We start from the raw sequence: 19,060 nt of genomic DNA, 5'->3' as shown, positions 1-19,060 counted from the left end.
ATCTACAAGCAATCAACAGTTATATGAAAAAATGTTCAACATCTCTAGCATGCAAATCAAAACTACCTTAAGATTCCATCTCACCCCAATTAGAATGGCAATTATCAAGAATACAAGCAATGACAGGTGTTGGTGAGGATGTGGGGAAAAAGGTACATTCATACATTGCTGGTGGGGTTGCAAATTAGGGCAGTCACTCTGGAAAGCAGTGTGGAGATTCCTTAGAAAACTTGGAATGGAACCACCATTTGACCCAGCTAAACCACTCTTTGGCCTATACCCATAGGACTGAAAATCAGCATACTACAGAGATGCAGCCACATCAATGTTCATAGCTGCTCAATTCACAATAGCCAAATTGTGGAACCAACCTAGATGCCCTTTAATTGATGAATGGATAAAGAAACTGTGATATATATATATATATATATATATATATATATGTATATATATATATATATATATATATATACATATATACACAGTGGAATATTACTCAGCCATAAAGAATAATAAAATTATGGCGTTTGCAGGCAAATGGATGAAATTGGAGAATATTATGCTAAGTGAGTAAGCCAATCTCAAAAAACGAAATGACAAATGATCTCACTGATAAGCGGATGATGACACATAGTGGGGGGTGGGAGGGAGGTAAGAATGGAGGAAGGAGGGACTGTATAGAGGAAAAAGAGGGATGGGAGGCGTGGGGAGGAAGGGGAAAATAACAGAATGAGTCAAACACTATTATCCTATCTAAATGTATGATTACACAAATGGTATGCCTTTCTCCATGTAGAAACAGAGAAATAGTATGTATCCCATTTGTGTACAATAAAAATAAATTAAAAAAAAAGAAACAAAAAAAAAAGATCAAGAACAGCATTTTTTCACTGCTTGCAACAACTCAGGCATTAAAATTTTGCTTTGGATGAATGCATGATTGTGATGATATTTTTAAATCAGATTAAAATTTAAAGTATTCTGGTTAAAATGACACATAATACCAAACAGCAAACTGGAGAATGTTTTAAAATCACTTAAAAGACCACCACCATCCAGAAAAAGACTGCTGGTATTTTGATGAACATTCCTCTAATGTAAAATCTCTCTCAGTCTCCCTCATTCTCTCTCTCCACACACTTTCTATATATGCACTTTGTTACAGACACGTACCTCTTGTAATTTACTCTTTTAGCACATACCTCTTGGGTATCTGCTTTTTTTTTTTTTTTTTTTTGCAGTGCTGGGAATTGAACCCAGGGCCTTGGGCTTGCAAGGCGAGCACTCTACCAACTGAGCTACATCTCCAGTCTGATATCTGGTATTTCCTAGGTACATTTCCAGTTGTATGGTGTCAATCAGGAACAAAAACAAACCAGAACACCCTCCAAGCCTGTCCTCATGAAGTCTGCCTCGCAATAAGGCCGCAAAGACAACATACCAATAATGTGATAAACCAAAGAATAAAAAGAATAACCAGAAGCAAAAAAATCAGGAGAGAAGGGAAAGTGGAAGTTTTGGAGAAAGGAATCAGCTACTCAGATTTTATGTCTTATGAATATGACATGAATAAGAATTTAAAAATACAAATTTTCTTAGTAGGTGTATAAAAATAAAACAGATGCCATTTAATATATGCTATTTATTTACTATAATATTTACTATGTTAAAATTCATGTCTTCAATATATGTTTATATATTTAAAATATGTGTTTATATATCTTACATTTCCAAAGTCCTAAAACAAGTGTTTTACTCTAAACCTTCACAATACAGAAAACTACATAAGCATATTTTTCTAAATTTGTCCATAAGACAATGAGTTTCTCATGTGTAGAAACAGGGTTCTTTTTATCTTTGTACATCAAATGCTCACTAAATTCCTGGAAAGCAAGCTTTTAAATCCCCTCTTAATACATTTAACAATCATCCAACAAAGAGCTTGCTAGAAAATTGGCAAAGTGTTGCCATCTAATTGTCTCTCCTGAACATGAGTCTTACCTGAGTAATTAAGTACTTAGCAAGGGGATGCATTATATGACTTTTATTTATTTTTTCTCCATGGAGACTGTAACATATTTTGGAAGTGCTTATCTAAACAAAGAGAAACACTAATATTCAATTTGGAAAATCTAAATATAGATAACTGTTGTCTGAAAGGAATGAAAGCTTTAAGATGCTGCTGTTAAGGTGGTACTTGTGTTCCCACGGCCCCCACACTCTCCGACTGTGGCGTTTGGAGGTTTGTTTTAATATATGAATTTCTTAAGACCCACTAGCCCAGGATGGAAAACAATGGATTTTCTTTATGTTGCAACAGGAGACTTTCTGCTATTTTGTGCGGTGCCCCTGAGCAATGTTATTTTTCTCCTTATTGACATATCCTCTTAGATTTGCTCAGCAGAGGAAACTCCACATTCTCCAATGCATAGGCCCATTTCTTTTCTAATTTTGATTTATATTTCAAATGTCTGACAAAGAGGGTAAATGCTACCTATCCTGTGTCCAAGGCAGTGACTTGTACATGCACGGTGATCAAGTTATTTACTGAATAAATGGTGACTGTTGAAATGGAAACCCTATGTTGTGTTGACTGCAAGATGTCATATTCCAGAAACACACAGAACTGCTTTCTTCAAACTTTACAAGTAAAATGCAAAAACTTTAGGTCACAGGTGCTCAGGAAGCCCAGGCATAAGTTCCAGGATTCCTAAGAATCACCTGAACTTTACATATAAGGTTTTATTTATGGAACTCTCTTGTTTTCTCAAAGGTGGAGTTATCGGTGCAACTCCTTTGTAAAGGAGTAATTTGCCTTCCATATCACTTATCTGCATGTTTTACAGTAGAAGAAAAAAAATATTTGGAAATTTAATTTCATTCTTTCACCAATGAAGATTTTTCTTTCCACCGCTTTGATTAAATTAGTGCAATTTTAAAAATTGAATGTTACTGCCTGAAACTAAGTTAAGATTTAAAAAGAAAAAAAAAAAAAAAATGGAAGAATCCGTGAACGTGGAGCAGTAAGGAAAACTAAACGTCATTCATTCTCAAAACCATGACAGTCAATGTTTTTTTTTCTCCCTAGGGACACTGGGTTATTTTCTTGACATTTTTCTAAGAAGCACTCTCAAATTGTTCTATGCAGTAGATTAGCACAGTGTCTAAAGCAATACATATGTTGAGTGATGAAGCCAAGTTTCCATACAGAAAGGATTCTGGAAAATGCTGGGTTAAACAAAGCTGAATTATTGTTTCTACTTAGAGACTCTCAAAGTGCTCGCCATATACACTGAGTGTATACAGAAGGAGAAGTGTTTATGTTTTTTTTTTTTCAAATTAATTAACCAAAGCATCTTTATTTTTGTCTTGTGTTTTGCTTTATTTTGCTTCATTTTTTCCCCATGGATTCTTTTCTCTTGTTCAGGTGTGTTCAGTATTGGGAAGAAGTAGTAATTCTCACCAGCATTACCATCCCAAAATGGTTTTCATACAGATATTATTAGAGTCTGAAAGTGTTCAGCAGACTGTACCTACTTTATACTAAATAGATTGGTCCATAAGGTAGATTTTCGGAGATGTAAGGGAGATCAAAAGTGAGGACTTTATATGTATCATTGAAGAACTAAGTAATCTTAAGTCATCTGTAATTATAGTTATTTGGTCTAGAAAGTTTTAGAGCATTTATATGCCAATATTTAAAAAATGCGAGATGATTGCACCTGATAAACTTTGAAAAATCAACATTTACAAACTATCCCAGCATATCGTAATAAAGATAAATATCGTAAATCAGATAAAGTGATTCTTTTGTTCTTGACTGCTAATACATCTTTACCCAAGAAATGGTAGACAATAGTTTTGATTTCCTAGACACAAAAAAATAAAACTCTTCTGTACATTTATTAGGGAAATATAATTAATAAGTTTGTTCAAATAAAAGTGTACTGTGTTTCATTAAATGACACAGACCATGTGTGAAGAACTGATAGCTGACATGGAATGTTCATTTACGTAGTCATCCATTTCCCACAAACATCCTCAAGTAAAACCACTTAGCAAGTCTCTTTTTACTAACAAACGACAGATGAGTCAAGACACAAACTGCTTTTATGAGAATTGCCACCAAAAAGCATGGATGCAGCACCTACATCCAAGGTAAGCGATTTTATTTTTGAACATTCAATACCTGATCAAGAACTAGGAATGGCGTGGGGAACAGAGCAGCAGCAGTGTGTCACTGAGGCAGTAAGAACGAGCAGCCTGCTACTAAATGAACAAAATAGTGCGTGTCAACTTCAAAAGGGCCACTCACGACTTTGATGGTGACTTCCATTAGAAGTGTTGTGATATTTCACATTACAGAGACAGGATGTGCTGATTGGGGATTTCGGTTTGACTCTGTAACTGCCTGAATTTCCAAGACACGTGTTACCTCTAAACAGAAAAATCTGCAGCTGTCATTGCAACATCTGTAGCTCTGGCTCCTGTGGGCTCAGTCAAACTACGACACGGGCTGCAGAACACACGGAGCCAGTTTGGTGTTCGCACACACCTACAACTCAGGATGTGGTTTACAGCCTGCCCCATTCTCCCAAATACATCCAGTGCCTCCGTGAAAAATAGGTAACACTCAAAATAACCTTTCTGTGAATTTATTAGAAATACTAAGTCATGCAAGAGCAGCTGAAATCTTTGAGTCAAAGGTAACCGTCAAAAGGTGTTCTGATAAAATACATAAGTTGTAAACTGCAGTCACCTTACAAAAACAAAGAAATGAGGAATGTCTAAGGAATTGGAAATGTTCATGACACTGATTTGATCACTGTAAATTGTATATATGTGTTAAATTGTCACACTGTACCTCATAAATATTTGCAACTAGTATGTATCAATTAAAAATAAGTTTTTTGATTTGCATTTCTCTAATTACTACAGATGTTGAACATTTTTTCATGTATTTGTTGATTGATTGTATATCTTCTGTGAAGTGTCTGTTCAGTTCCTTAGCCCATTTATTGATTGGGTAATTTTTTTTTTTTTTTTTGGTGTTCTTTATACATCCTAGAGATTAATGCTCTGAGGTGGATGTGGTAAAGATTTTCTCCCAATCTATAGGCTCTCTTCACATTATTGATTCTTTTACTGAGAAGAAGCTTTTTAGTTTGAATCCAACCCATGTATTGATTCGCGATTTAACTTCTAGCACCCAATCAGAATGACAATTATCAAGAATACAAGCAACAACAAATGTTGACGAGGATGTGGGGGGAAATGGTACACTCATACATTGCTGGTAGGAATGTAAAATGGTGAAACCACTATGAAAAGCAATGTGGAGATTCCTCAGAAAACTTGGAATGGAACCAGCATTTGACCCAGCTATCCCACTCCTCGGTTTATACCCAAAGGACTTAAAATCAACATACTACCGTGATGCAGCCACATCAATTTATAGCAGCTCAATTTTCATAGCTAAAATACAGAACCAACCTAGACGCCCTTCAACAGATGAATGGATAAAGAAAATTATATATATTATATGTGTATATATATATATATATATATATATATAATGGAATATTACTCAGTTTTAAAGAATGAAATCCTGGCATTTGCTGGTAAATAGATGGTGTTAGAGAATATCATGCTAAGTGAAATAAGCAATCCCCAAAACCAAAGGCCAAATGTGTTCTCTGATATGCCAATGCTAATTCAAAATAAGTGGTGGGGGATAGGGAAGAATAGAGTTACTTTATATTAGGTAGAGGGGAGTACAGGGAGGGGAAGGGGTATAGGGGTAGGAAGGATAGTAGAGTGAAACAGACATTATTACCTCATGTACATAAATGACTGCATGACCAATGTGATCCTACAATATGTATAATCAGAAAACTGAGAGATTACACTCCTTTTATGTATGATTTATCAAAATGCATAAATGCTTTCTACTGTCATGTCCATTAGAACTGTCATGTTCTAATCGCACCCCGGAAAGATCTTCAAACCACACCCTTCAGTGTCTTGCTGAGAATGGCCCTACACTGATGTGAAGTGGAGCACAATAACTTTTCTCTTTATTGGAGCTCTCCAGGAAACAGTCACATTTTCTGGTGCCATTTCAATGATTAATCCATCAAATGCATTAATCCACGGATGAGGTTACAGCTCATAATCTTATCATTTAACCTTTGAGCATCCCTCCATTAGCACAGGGACTTTTCAGGGAATGTTAAAGATTGAAACCATAACACTTCTGAAGAAATGGAATGCATAAAATATTGTAAATTAAAGCAATATAACACAATGATCACAAATGAACTAAGTGTGGAATATAGAAAAGCAAAATAATAAATATTTGATAAAGAATATGAAATAAATTCTGAGTGTATGGATAGGAACAATATAATCTCACATAAGAAATAATATTTTAAGTATATCAACTGTATCCAACCTAAATTAAAAATTCAATGCAAGTCAATAAAAAATACAATTGAGATTTTTATTAAAACTTGACAGTGTACTTGGCCAATGTTTAGAGATCAGTAAGGGAAATTTGAAAAAGATGATGAAGGCCTCTAAAAACACTTCCGCCTTTGACATTTCTGACTGACTTTCTGCCTATTTATTAATGGACATACACATTAGAATCATGTGGTAACTGGTATATTTGAACTCTTCACCATCTCATGGTTTTAAACTTATTTTTCTCCTGTTAGTACACTTATTTGACTCTTTTCCTACTTTGTGACAGGTTAATAAAGTTTCTTGGATTTAAGGCAGCCTCTGAAACCTTTTCCTTTCCACTCTATAAAAATCGCTGTTTGGTTGACAAATATTTCTAATCACCCACACATCTCAGCTCTCTCTCTGTCCATTTCTATTACTAAGTCTAATGAACCTCACCTTAAGGGACAGTGTTCTGCAACCTCCCAGCTGATCTCCGGCCTTTGATTTGTTTCACCCCAGTCAAGTCTACAAACCATTTCGTATGAACTCCTAAGTCTGTGTTGTGGTCCTGGAGGCCGGCTATGAAAGATGGTGGACTGAGACAGACACCAGCACCCTGTGTACACGTGTGACTACATGAACGGTGTGAAGCTACATCGTGCACAACCATAGAACTGAAAGGATGTACCCCATTTGTGTACCATGAATCAAAATGCAGTCTGTAAAAATAAGAAAATAATTTTTTAAAAAGTCAAAGAAATAAACAGAGGGCTGGAGATATAGCTCAGGTGGTAGAGTGCTTGCCGTGCAAGCACAAGGCCCTGGGTTCAACCCCCAGCACCGCAAAACGAAAACAAAACCAAAACCAAAACCAAAAAACCAGAACTGTCCCTCCCCACACCAAAAAAAAAAAAAAAAAAAAAAAAAAACCCAAAAAACAAATAAAAAAAAAAACCACCAAAGGATAAAAAAATAAATAAATAAATAAAAAATAAAACAGACAGCAAACCTGTCAATGCCTCACCACTGCCCAGAGCTTTTAAGCCAATTTGGAATCCCAAAACTGCCCTCCAGGCCTGGCCCGACTCGCCCCAAAGCCGCGTGGCACCATTGTCCTGGGGCCCCACTCTTCCAGGTTCTCCTTCCCTGGAGGACACCCTGGCTCCAGTTCCTCTGCCTACACTATTTTCTTTACGTGGAACCACTTATTTTCCAATTTAGAGTGTTTAGGGATGTTTCCCGTTCCATGCTTGTTCCTTACGACATTTTGAAAATTTGCCTCCTTTTCTGGATCCAACAGAGAAGCCAGCACTGCTTCCTGCACAGGACCTCCTCTCCACCGGCAGCTCTCTCAGAGCACGGTGACCGCCTGCAAATCAGTGTGCCAGGGAATCGCTGCCTTAGAGCTGTGTACTCTTCTGTAACTTTCGAAACAAGCCCTTAGTCTAGGTCATGCATTGATGGAAACTGTTTAAACGTATTAACTAATTTAATCCTCGAAACATTATTAGGTTACCGTATTATCATTGTATTTGAAAATACATGAGAAAATCAATGCACATAAATGCTGAAAAGATAATAGCTGAGATATAAAAATGAAACCCTGATAATGCAGCTTTAGTGTTTGTGTTTGTAATTACTATATCATACCCTCACCCATCAAAGCCATTCAAATCTTAAACAAGTAAGACACGAACCCATTGATTTTTAAAGTTGGGAAAAATCACACCAAACTTGGGGTAAATTACAAACTGAGCTGGGAGAAAAAAACTAAAAATAGAGGAATCAAGTGAAAATGAGAGGTGGTATGTTTGTCCAGTTCTTTTCTTATTTGTTCCTGAAGTCACCTTTGTGTGAAAAATGTCCTCCCAATACTAATCCAAGAGACAGGAGAGACCAAAACAGAGGAAAGGAAAGAGAAATGTCTGTAATGTACAGTCCTCCCTTTAAGACTCGGAGAACCAAGGCCATGGCTGGGTTTGCTCAGGATCAAGCCAACGGGGAACTCTTTAATCCCCATGCTTATTTATTAATACATTTTTGTCCCCAAACGGGGGTTTTAAAAATGTTCCTTCAGGCAAGCATTCTATCCTTTCCTTTTAAGGGCACAAATCTTCTGCAGTCCTAAGGCATCTTTAAAAAAATCCAGGGTTCATAAAAGTGTCCAGATGTAAGTAAATAGTGTTTGAGAGCAGGGCCACCTTGCAGCTCAGCCACACTCAGTGGCAGACCTGCAGCTTCCTTCCTATCAGGAGACAGGAAACTTCAGGGCTCCAAAGCCCAGGAAAGAAACAGCTCAGAGGATGACTCAGAGGTGTAAAGATCTCATGAAAGGAAGCATCTACACAAGCACTTTCACTCTTTCTGAGAAAAAAGAAAAAAAAAAAAAAAACTTTGCAAAATTACAGTGTTTCTTTCCTGCTTTACATTTTTATTACTATCATTTCCCCAAATTTAATTTTGGTTGCTATGTTAAAACAGTCTTGGCTTTCTGTGTGGAGCTATATAACTGGATTTGGGGGCTCCCCATTTGTTTTAGTATTATTGTAATGGTATGATCAAACCTGACTTTTCTCCTGGGTCAACATTTTGGGCATTGTTTCCACAGAAGCAGCAAACTGATGTTCAATAATAATAACCGGCATTTTAATTCTTAAGTTTTCCACTGTTCTAAGGGATTTACAAATATTATTGAAGTTTAAAAATCACTAAATCTGAGAGGGTTATGTAATTACCCCTACTGATAGAACGGCACACTTAGGTAGAAAAGTTAAGCAACTCCGAGTTTGGCACAATACTGAATTATTGTTATTGTTTGCTGAATTGACTTGATATCTTTGCTTTCCCTTCCATTCTAAACTACTCTGTATGCCACCAACAATTAGCAATGTTTGCAAGCTGGTTGCCTGTTTGAAGGCTTCTCACGTCTGACATGCTTATCTGACTGTGTAATTCCAACATAGAAGGCTTCCCTCCCCATCCTCTTTCCTTCTGCCTACGGGTTATCTCTTTTTATTCAAATTAAACCTCCCAGGGACTCACAATTACTTGTCAGCATCCTTTCTTTGTGTTTTAGTGGTGTCTTGACATCTGGTCGACCTGATTGCTTTTTCCTATCAGTCTAATAGTTTTCGGGAAGAAATCCTCAGGCAGATGAAGCTCTCTTGCTCATTGTCATGCTTGCAGTATCCATTTTCCTGTGCTCCATTTGCTACAAACATGACAGCTATTGTTGTCTTATTTGTTATATAAATGAATATATAGAAGTTTCATTTCTCCTGTTAGGGTGGGTGGCTATTGCAGATGCAACTTTGCATGTCAAAGAGCTTGTTGAAGGACAGAGTCCCATAAGGGCTTAGTATATACGGGTAGGAAGTGTGACTTGATTATGCTTTAGATTTCTAAAGAACCAGCAACAATTATTCCAAACCCAAATAAAAGCAATTATATATTTCAGTCACACTTTAATACTTACTTCCAACAAAAGTCTCTCACAAATGACTGAAAATTGCTGCTGTTTTAAAAAAAATGTAACAATGTATTCAATCTTTGTGGATAATATACATAGAAAATGCACAGATTCCACCACTGCAGGCTCCTGGATACCGGTCGCTATGTCAGACATCAATTCCTCCATCATAAACAAGGAGATATGTCTACCTAGGAATTACTCCAGAGCATGAGAACAAATTACAGTATGTTGCAATTTAGGAGGCTTAATTTATAATTCAAATTACACAGTAAATACATGTTGAAAATGTGGCAAAACATCATACTTACAATATTGGAGGGAAAAAACTCAAATTAACTTCAATTGGCAACAGTTTGGGGAATCAGAAGAACAAGTAAATATACCACTAGGTGAGTAAAGTGTGTGTGTGTGTATGTGTGTGTGTGTGTGTGTGTGTATATAACAAGATAACATGCACACTATTCCCTACCTCTCCCATTCAACTAAGACCAAGAATCAGCATTATACTTAATAAAAACACAATGAATAATTTGTGCCAACTAGTATCACCATAAAAATTCCCTATTGCCACACTGTGATTAACATGTTAGAAATATTAAATGATGCAATTATAAAAGAGAAAGAAATTTTAAAAATACTAAAAAATAGGAGATAAAACAATTTTCAGGTTCAATAATTATATATTGATAAGCAAGAGAACCAACTGAAATCTATGATAGAGTACATGAGGATTAATTTCACTGAGGTAGGGTTTATAAAGTTAATCGTCAGAAGTTCATGATCTCATATCTATACATCATCCACAAGGTAGGATGGAAAGGCCATTTTTGATGGACATGTAATTATTAAATTTAGAAATACAGCTAAATGAAATGTTAAGATCTACAAAAGGAACATAAGAAAACATTTCCAAGGACATAAACCATGATTTTAATGAAAGGTTCACCTTGATTGGGAGAGAAGGTAAATTCAACTGTAGTAGTTAATATTTTAATGAGATAAACCTTAAATTGCTCTCATGAGGGTATAAATTCTTTGATATTAGTTAGTATTTTATATGCAGTAAACCTTAAATTACTAGATGCATTATTTAACTTACAACCAAAGAAGGAATGACTAGTAGATAGAACTAGCGGTTAGTGAAGAAACCTAGGGCACATTTGAACTTATGCCGAGAGGCCCCAGTAATCAAGCACTGCAGCAACAGCAGGTGTGATCAGAGTAGAAGAGCATAGGAAATAGAGTCACCATGGTGAAGACTGATAGTTCCAGCCAGCAGGGAGGCGGAGGCAGGAGGAAGGTAAGAAATGTAAGTTCAAGGTCAGTCTGGGTGAGGCAACTTATCAAGATGTTGTCTTAACATAAAATATACCATAAAAAGGGGCGTAGATGCAGGGTCTCTGGTCTGATTCCGAGGTCCTTGATCCATTTTGAGTTGAGTTTTGTGTAGGGTGAGAGATAGGGGTTTAATTTCATTCTATTGCATATAGTTTTCCAGTTTTCCCAGCACCATTTGTTGAAGAGGCTATCTTTTCTCCATTGCATATTGTTGGAACCTTTGTCTAGTATGAGAAAATTGTATTTATTTGGGTTTGTGTCCATGTCCTCTATTCTGTACCATTGATCTACCTGTCTATTTTGGTACCAATACCATGCCATTTTTGTTACTATTGCTTTGTAGTAGAGTTGAAGATCTGGTATTGCAATACCCCCTGCTTCGCTCTTGCTACTGAGGATTGCTTTAGTTATTCTAGGTTTTTTATTCTTCCAGATGAATTTCATAATTGCTTGCTCTATTTCTGCAAGGTACATCATTGGGATTTTAATTGGAATTGCATTGAATCTGTATAGCACTTTAGGTAGTATAGCCATTTTGACGATATTAATTCTGCCTATCCAGGAACATGGGAGATCTTTCCATCTTCTAAGGTTTTCTTGAATTTCTTTCTTTAGTGTTCTGTAGTTCTCATTCCAAATCTTCAACTTGTTGGCTTAGGATCAGACTTCCTTAACAGGACTCCCATAGCACAAGAAATAAAAGCAAGAATCAACAACTGGGATAGATTCAAACTAAAAAGCTTTCTCTCAGCAAAGGAAACTATCAGAAATGCGAAGAGAGAGCCTACAGAGTGGGAGAATATCTTTGCCAACCATACCTCAGATAGAGCGCTAATTTCCAGAATCTATAAAGAACTCAAAAAACTCTACACGAAGAATACAAATAATCCAATAAACAAATGGGCTAAGGAAATGAACAGACACTTCACAGAAGAAGATGTACAAGTAATCACCAGATATATAAAAAAATGTTCAACATCCCTAGTAATAAGGGAAATGCAAATCAAAACTACCCTAAGATTTCATCTCACCCCAATTAGAATGGCGATTATCAAGAATACAAGCAACAATAGGTGTTGGTGAGGATGTGGTGAAAAAGGAACACTCATACATTGCTGGTGGGGTTGCAAATTAGTGCAGCCACTCTGGAAAGCAGTGTGGAGATTCCTCAGAAAGCTTGGAATGGAAACACCATTTGACCCAGCTATCCCACTCCTTGGCCTATACCCAAAGGACTTAAAATCAGCATACTACAGAGATACAGCCACATCAATGTTCATTGCTGCTCAATTCACCATAGCCAGATTGTGGAACCAACCTAGATGCCCTTCAGTTGATGAATGGATAAAGAAACTGTGGCATATTTATACAATGGAATATTACTCCGCAATGAAGAATGATAAAATTATGGCATTTGTAGGCAAATGGTCGAAATTGGAGAATATCATGCTAAGTGAGATAAGCCAATCTCAAAAATCTAAAGGACGAATGATCTCGCTGTTAAGCGGATGAGGACATATAATGGGGGGTGGGAGGGGCTAGCATTAGGTTTAGGGTTAGGTTTAGAGTTAGGCTAAGGAGAGCGGTAAGAATGAAGGAAAGAAGGACTGTGTAGAGGGAAAAGAGGGGTGGGGGGGAGGGGAAAAATAAAATAAACATCATTACCCTATGTAAATGTAAAAAAAAATAAAAAAAAAAAAGGAAAAAAAAAAAAAAAAAAAGGGGGGCGTAGATGTGGCTAAGTGATAAACAACCCTGGATTCAACCACCAGGATGAGAGAGAGAGGAGAGGAGAGAGAGAGAGAGAGAGAGAGAGAGAGAGAGACTCTAAACTCTGAAAGTGTTTCACTACAGGATTGAGTAGGGTCTGCAAAGGTGAGAGTCGGAGACAGTTCTCCTCTTCAGAGTCTGTGCCACTGAATCGCCTGTCTGATAAGGGATATTAAACTAGGAGAAGTGACTGTTCAAATGCTTCCCAGAGGTATTTGAACTTTAAAAAAAATTCAGAAGAGAGCCACCAGAGAATGAGGGTTGCGTCTGCGGGCGGATGGCTGCTCTGGCAGGGTGACTCGCCGCGGGTGGCGAGGGACAGTCCCTGCACTGCCTCAGGAGCAGCGCGTGTTCATTCACCTTCTTACCCGCATGTCCAGCGCCCACTCACTCCACCCTCTCACCAGCACCGTGTGGCGGCCACTCCCATTATCTTCAGTTTGGAGATGAAGCCACCAAGACTTAGGGACGCTGTCAAATAGCCCAGGAGAACCAGGGCAGCAGTTCGTGTGCGGGGAGGAATCCGAGGAGAGAAAGGGGTTAAGGAAGGTGGCAGGAGGGGCGCTTGGCGCTGGAAGGAACTGGCAAGACTGGGTGCGAAGGCAGACGGACAGACGGAACTGGAGTGGCTGGGCAGGGTGGAGCCTCGGGTGGTGGAGCGAGTGTAAGGAGGCAGCCAAGGAGGTGCGCGGCCAAGCGCCCAAGCACTGGCACGTTCTACTGTGGAGCATGAAAGGCGACCGCCGCCTGCCTAGAAGATGTGGCCTTAAAAACTGGACCCCGGCTCATCCCTGTCGTCCCCTAAACACTATGGAACTTGCTACGAGACTTCTGTCTCCACACCCTTTTCATATTTATCTTCCATGTAGATTCTCATACATCAATATAATATTTCCATTCTCAAAATGCATCTGTTCCAACTGAGAAGATATGTGGGGAAAGATCCTATTTACCTTAGATTTCAATAAAATAATGATAGCCCTGAAATTTTACAGCATTTTTCATGTGTCACCATCATAAAGCACCAAATCGTACATGACAGTTTCATTTGAAATCTCTGCTTAGATACAAATCCTTTTTAAAAATCCCTCAATCATTCCATTAGAAAAAAGTAGCAATACTGTAAGCTTTCTAAGGAGCTTATTTTCACTGGAATCCAAATCTTTGATATATCTTGGACATGCTGGACTATAATGTCAATACACTTCTAAGGCATAATATTATGAAAATCACATAAAAGCAGAAAGAATACCTCTGCAAAGGAGAGTTTATCAGGATCTTGGCCAGGTAGCTATTGAAAATACCTTTGAAGTATGTTTGCCAGATAGAGGTCATAAATTATTCCTCATTCAAAAGCAGAAAATAAGAACAGTAGTCTGAATATTTGTAAAAATTCACACAGTGTCTTAGACACAGAGGAATAATTCAGTTCCTATCAATATGTCATGCTCATCATAAATACTCAATGATTATCTGAGTATATGGAGTCTTAAATGCCATTCAATCAGTTAAATAAATATTCATAGAACTGGGGAATGATAATGAATGGATCCCAACTTGGTCTATGTTGACCAGCTTGTAAAAAATAATTTCAGTCACTTTCTTCCCCACCTGGGAAGGTGGCACCTCTGACTTCATCGGGGAGTTCATGAAGGCCAACGTGGATGTGGCAGACCTGATAGGCCTAAACCTTGTCATGTCCCGGAATGCAGACAAGGAACAGGATCATGGTTGCTGCCTTGGGCTGGGCCACAGCCGAGCTCATTATATCCCTCGCACCCCACTCCGGGTTGGAGCCCGCGGCCATGAGTTTGACTGGAAATGCATCCAGATGAGCGTTGACTCCTGCATCAGTCTGTTCATTCCATGGGTGCCTCGCCCAGGTCTGGATGATAAACATGCTATCACCTGTACCATACCTTCTGGCCAGCTGTCCTGCTGTGTTCCTTAGTGTCCACAAGGCCTTTGTCATGGAGACCTTCGTCCACCTCTGCTCCCTGGGCAGCTGGACAGCACTGCTGGCCCGAGCAGCGGTAACAGGGCTGCTGGCCCTCAGCACCTTGGCCCTGTGTGTCGCCATTGTCAATGTGCACTCCTAGGATTGGTGGCCAAGACATTGGCATAACTTTTCCCTGCCTTTCTCCAGGTTTTAGTGAAGTAAACAGTATTTGGAAAGTTTAAAAAAAAAAAAAATTGGAAAAAATTAAGAGAACCCCAAACCGCCATTATTTACAGAAATCTATTGTCTACATAAAAAATGGAGTGAGGGCTGGGTGTGGTAGCCCACAGCGGGAATCCCAGGGACTAGGCTGGCTGAAGGGTCACAAGTCCAAAGCCAGCCTCAGCACTTAGTGAGGTTTTCAGCAAATTAGGGAGACACTGGCCAAACAGAGAAAAAAGAAAGAAAGAAAGAAGGAAAGAAAGAAAGGGCTGGGGATGTAACTCTTTTGTTAAGTGCCTCTGGGTTAAATTCCCAGTACTCCCCCCAAAAAAGTCCAGGTTAATCCATAACAAATCATTAAATTATTGAAATGATAATTTTATCAAGCTGCTGATCATAAGACCTGTATACAGAAATCATTCATTTTCTTGTTCAGCAGCAATAAAGATGTTGAAAGTGCAGGAAGAAAATACAAATTTTGCAATGACTGCCAAAATATAAAATGTAGATATAAATATAAGAAAGTCAATTAAGACTATTAGGGAGAAAATAACTTTTTGGAAAGACATTAAAGTCCAGTGGAAATGGAGAGGTGTCTGAGCAATAAAAGGGTCCACACTGGTTACCTCACAGCTTCAACCAAACCCTTTCAGGATGCTTTCTGCAGCTTCACAACTGTAAATCATGAGCCATGACAGAGAAGGAGATAAAGGGCTTTCCCTTTCTGGTACAAAGATTTATAATGAAGGAATAGTAATTAGACTGTGTTGCTTTGACGCAGGGTTAAAGGGATGGATAAAATATAAAGAACAAGTTTTATTCAAAGTTCTCATGATACACATAATCAGTCCCCATGTATAAATATTTAATTATAATTATAAAAAGCAAATTTTTTAAAACTCTAGAGAGAAATATAGAATAATGAATTTATTACTTTGGACTTGAAAATGATTTCTTAGACTGAAAATATATATCTAAAATATGAACATTTATACACAGAAGGCACATATAAAATACATATAAAATTCAACCCCAAGACTAAAAATTGTATTAAAATCATAATAGCACTTGGAACAAATAGATACAATTAGACCATTGTTCATGCATAGCTGAAAAGATGATCATTTTTGATGCCAAGTCTACTGTTAGAACTGAGAACAGGAAGCCTTCACTTAGAAGAAAATACATTTCATAATAAACTCAATTTCTCAACACAGTAAAGTATGATAAAATATCACATCCATTCAGGAGCTGTTTTGATTATTTTATTCATAAAACATCAATATACTAATTCATAACATGTGTTATTAGTCTTTTACACAATGACATTTCTCAATACTCAGAGTAGAATGAATAGAGGAAATTATCTGTAGCTCTTTAGATTACAAGTTTTAAAATATTTTGAATAAGTTAATTTTATTATGATTTTTTTCAATTAAAAATAATTGTTGGCCATCATTAACATCCTCTGAAATCTAGTGATTTAATATTGATAAAAGAGCAGAAGGAACAGCTGTCATTCTCCTTCTAATTCCCTCCCCCAGTAGGGTCAGAACCTAGGGCCAGTGAGTGCCATGTAACTGTGGTGCTTTGGGGCTTTGTGGCTGCTCATTACACATCACCCTCACTGAAGGTTATCAGTACTTAAAGGTGTCAGCTTCTAAAAGATTGGCTTTGCCCCTTCATATAATTACCATCTCTTACTTCTGAATTCCTATACAGATTCAGCATCACATTTTCTTTTTCTTACAGAGAAATCTTATTTTAGAAAATAGAGCCCCTGCCTCTGAGACAGGTTTAACAGAGTCCCAGATGGAGGCTGCCAGGTAGTGGTGGGACTGTAGGTAGGGCACACGCTCTTGCTCAGCCTCAGTTCTGCAAAATAACAAGCTGATTTTTAAAATAATTTTTAGGAGCCGTTATGATAATAAGCCTACTAAGTATATAGCACTCAGTCCAGTGCCACAAGAGGAGCAGTCCAGAAAAGTCCACAGTTACCTTGTAGGCCCACACATTCATCTGTATTTCTTCTATTTGTCTATCACTAATTCTCATCAAGAAAATGAATTGGAAAAGCTGCTCTTCCCACAAAAGATGTAAGATTTAAAATCCAATGTGACATCTGACTTAACCAAGGAAGATGTCACCAACAGTACCAGTGCCACCTAGTGAATGTTGTTGGGGACGTGTTCATGGACTCGTACTGTGGATGCTCGCAAGGCAACTGGTTTAGACTTTCTGAAGAATTTATCACCAAGAAAATCAAGACAAAGGGAGGTGGGTGCTGTTCTGCACTGAGGTGTGTTAAGGAGCAATAGCAGCCAAATGCAGTGTTCAACAGGAAGGGTCCTCAGCTGAGGAGAAAAGGCATACCAACTACAAAGGTGTGTTTTGTAAGGACGTGGCTTTGAGCGTAGACTTACGTTAGAATACTTTATTACTCCTGTACTTCACATCACATGGTTGCACCCCACCATTGCATTGACCATGGTGGTCTGCTGGAGAATGGCCCTGGTTTTCAATAGAAGATGCCTAAGTGCTCAGGGTCATGTGTCCTGAAGTACGTAGCCACCCTCACATGGTTTGGTAGGAGAGTTGCTGAGCGCAGGTTGGCGAGTGTTAATATTTGATGGATTCAGGCGAAGAGTTCACACTTATTCACTGCACTATGTCTTTAACTTTTCTGAGATTCTAAAAATCGTCAAAAATAAACACTTTTTAATAAAAGGAAAAATCCAATTCAAATGAATTTTTATGGGTGCAGGTACACGAGTATGAAAGTACAATTCTCTGTGTTAAGCAGAATTTTAAAATGCCCCCAAGACTCATGGTCTCCCTTTGTGCTTTCCACCCATGGCAGTGGGTGCAACTGGGGAATGTGGTGGGACATCCTTCCCGGCATTCAGTTGCATGGCAAAGGGAAGTTTTCAGATACAACAAAGGTCCTCAACCAGTCGGCTCCAGGTTTCTAAAGAGACATTACCCTAGGTGGGCACGACCAGTTCAATGAGTCTTTAAAAGTAGGTCTAGAGGTCAGGGACCAAAGAAAAATTTGAAGCAGTACAGAAAGTCTCTCGTTACGCACGAAGAAGCTGTTGGCCTTGTATCTCAATAACCACACGGAAAGAAAGAATGGGCAATCTTCAGGAGCCAGGGCCATATATTTTACATCTGCAAGAAACTAAACTGCCAACAACGAGTGGCAGGAGACCCCAAGACAGATATAAGGATACAGCCCCTCTGCATGCAGAGTGCTGTCTTAGTAGACCCAGAGTGGAGGATCAGGTAGCTGTGCTAGGCTCAGGACCCACCAAGACTGAGATCATGAATTTTGCTGTTTTAAGCCTCTAAGTGTGGAGTAGTTTAAATGTAGCAATAAAAATAAAGTATATTTTGTTAACCATAAAGCAGGGTCCTGCCATAATAAATCCTAAAAATGTGGGACAGCTCAGTTCTGAACTGAGCCATGGACAGAGAGGATGGAAGATTTTAAGATGCATGTGATGCAGAAGGCCTGAAGGATGGCAAACGGGCTGTGAGGAAGGAACATGAAACAAGACCAAGAGCTACACTGGTCCAGAGTGTTCTTCAATCACAGTGAGATCGAACTAGAAAGACAAGGTATGTGTTGGAACTCCAAGGACTTGCAACATAGTCCTAAATAGGCATGGACCAGAATTGAGTCGTGGAGGAATCAGAAAAGTGTACGAAAAGATAATTAAAACAACATTTCCATTTTCTGGGGAGATGCAGACAAAGCCAGAGTCATTACTAATTTCATGACTTTCTACGGAGTTAAAATTACTCATCTGAGCACACAAACACACACACATACAGAAAGAAAAATCAAAGGAAAGTAAATCAAGCTC

General features: G+C 38.2%; 1 protein-coding gene and 1 pseudogene across 1 annotated transcript in view; one reads left to right on the top strand and one right to left on the bottom strand.

Moving 5' to 3' along the window:
* The window catches only part of Dok6 (docking protein 6), a 428,272-nt gene that overhangs the window by 287,161 nt on the left and 122,051 nt on the right, over positions 1-19,060 (bottom strand). The window lies entirely within an intron of this gene.
* On the top strand, positions 4,207-15,129 carry LOC124965730 (transmembrane protein 147-like; annotated as a pseudogene).

The sequence above is a fragment of the Sciurus carolinensis genome, chromosome 15 (assembly GCF_902686445.1).
Source record: "Sciurus carolinensis chromosome 15, mSciCar1.2, whole genome shotgun sequence".
In the NCBI taxonomy this organism is placed as follows: Eukaryota; Metazoa; Chordata; class Mammalia; order Rodentia; family Sciuridae; genus Sciurus; species Sciurus carolinensis.
The sequence above is the reverse complement of the archived record's forward strand: the minus strand, read 5'-3'. Positions and strand labels throughout refer to the sequence as shown.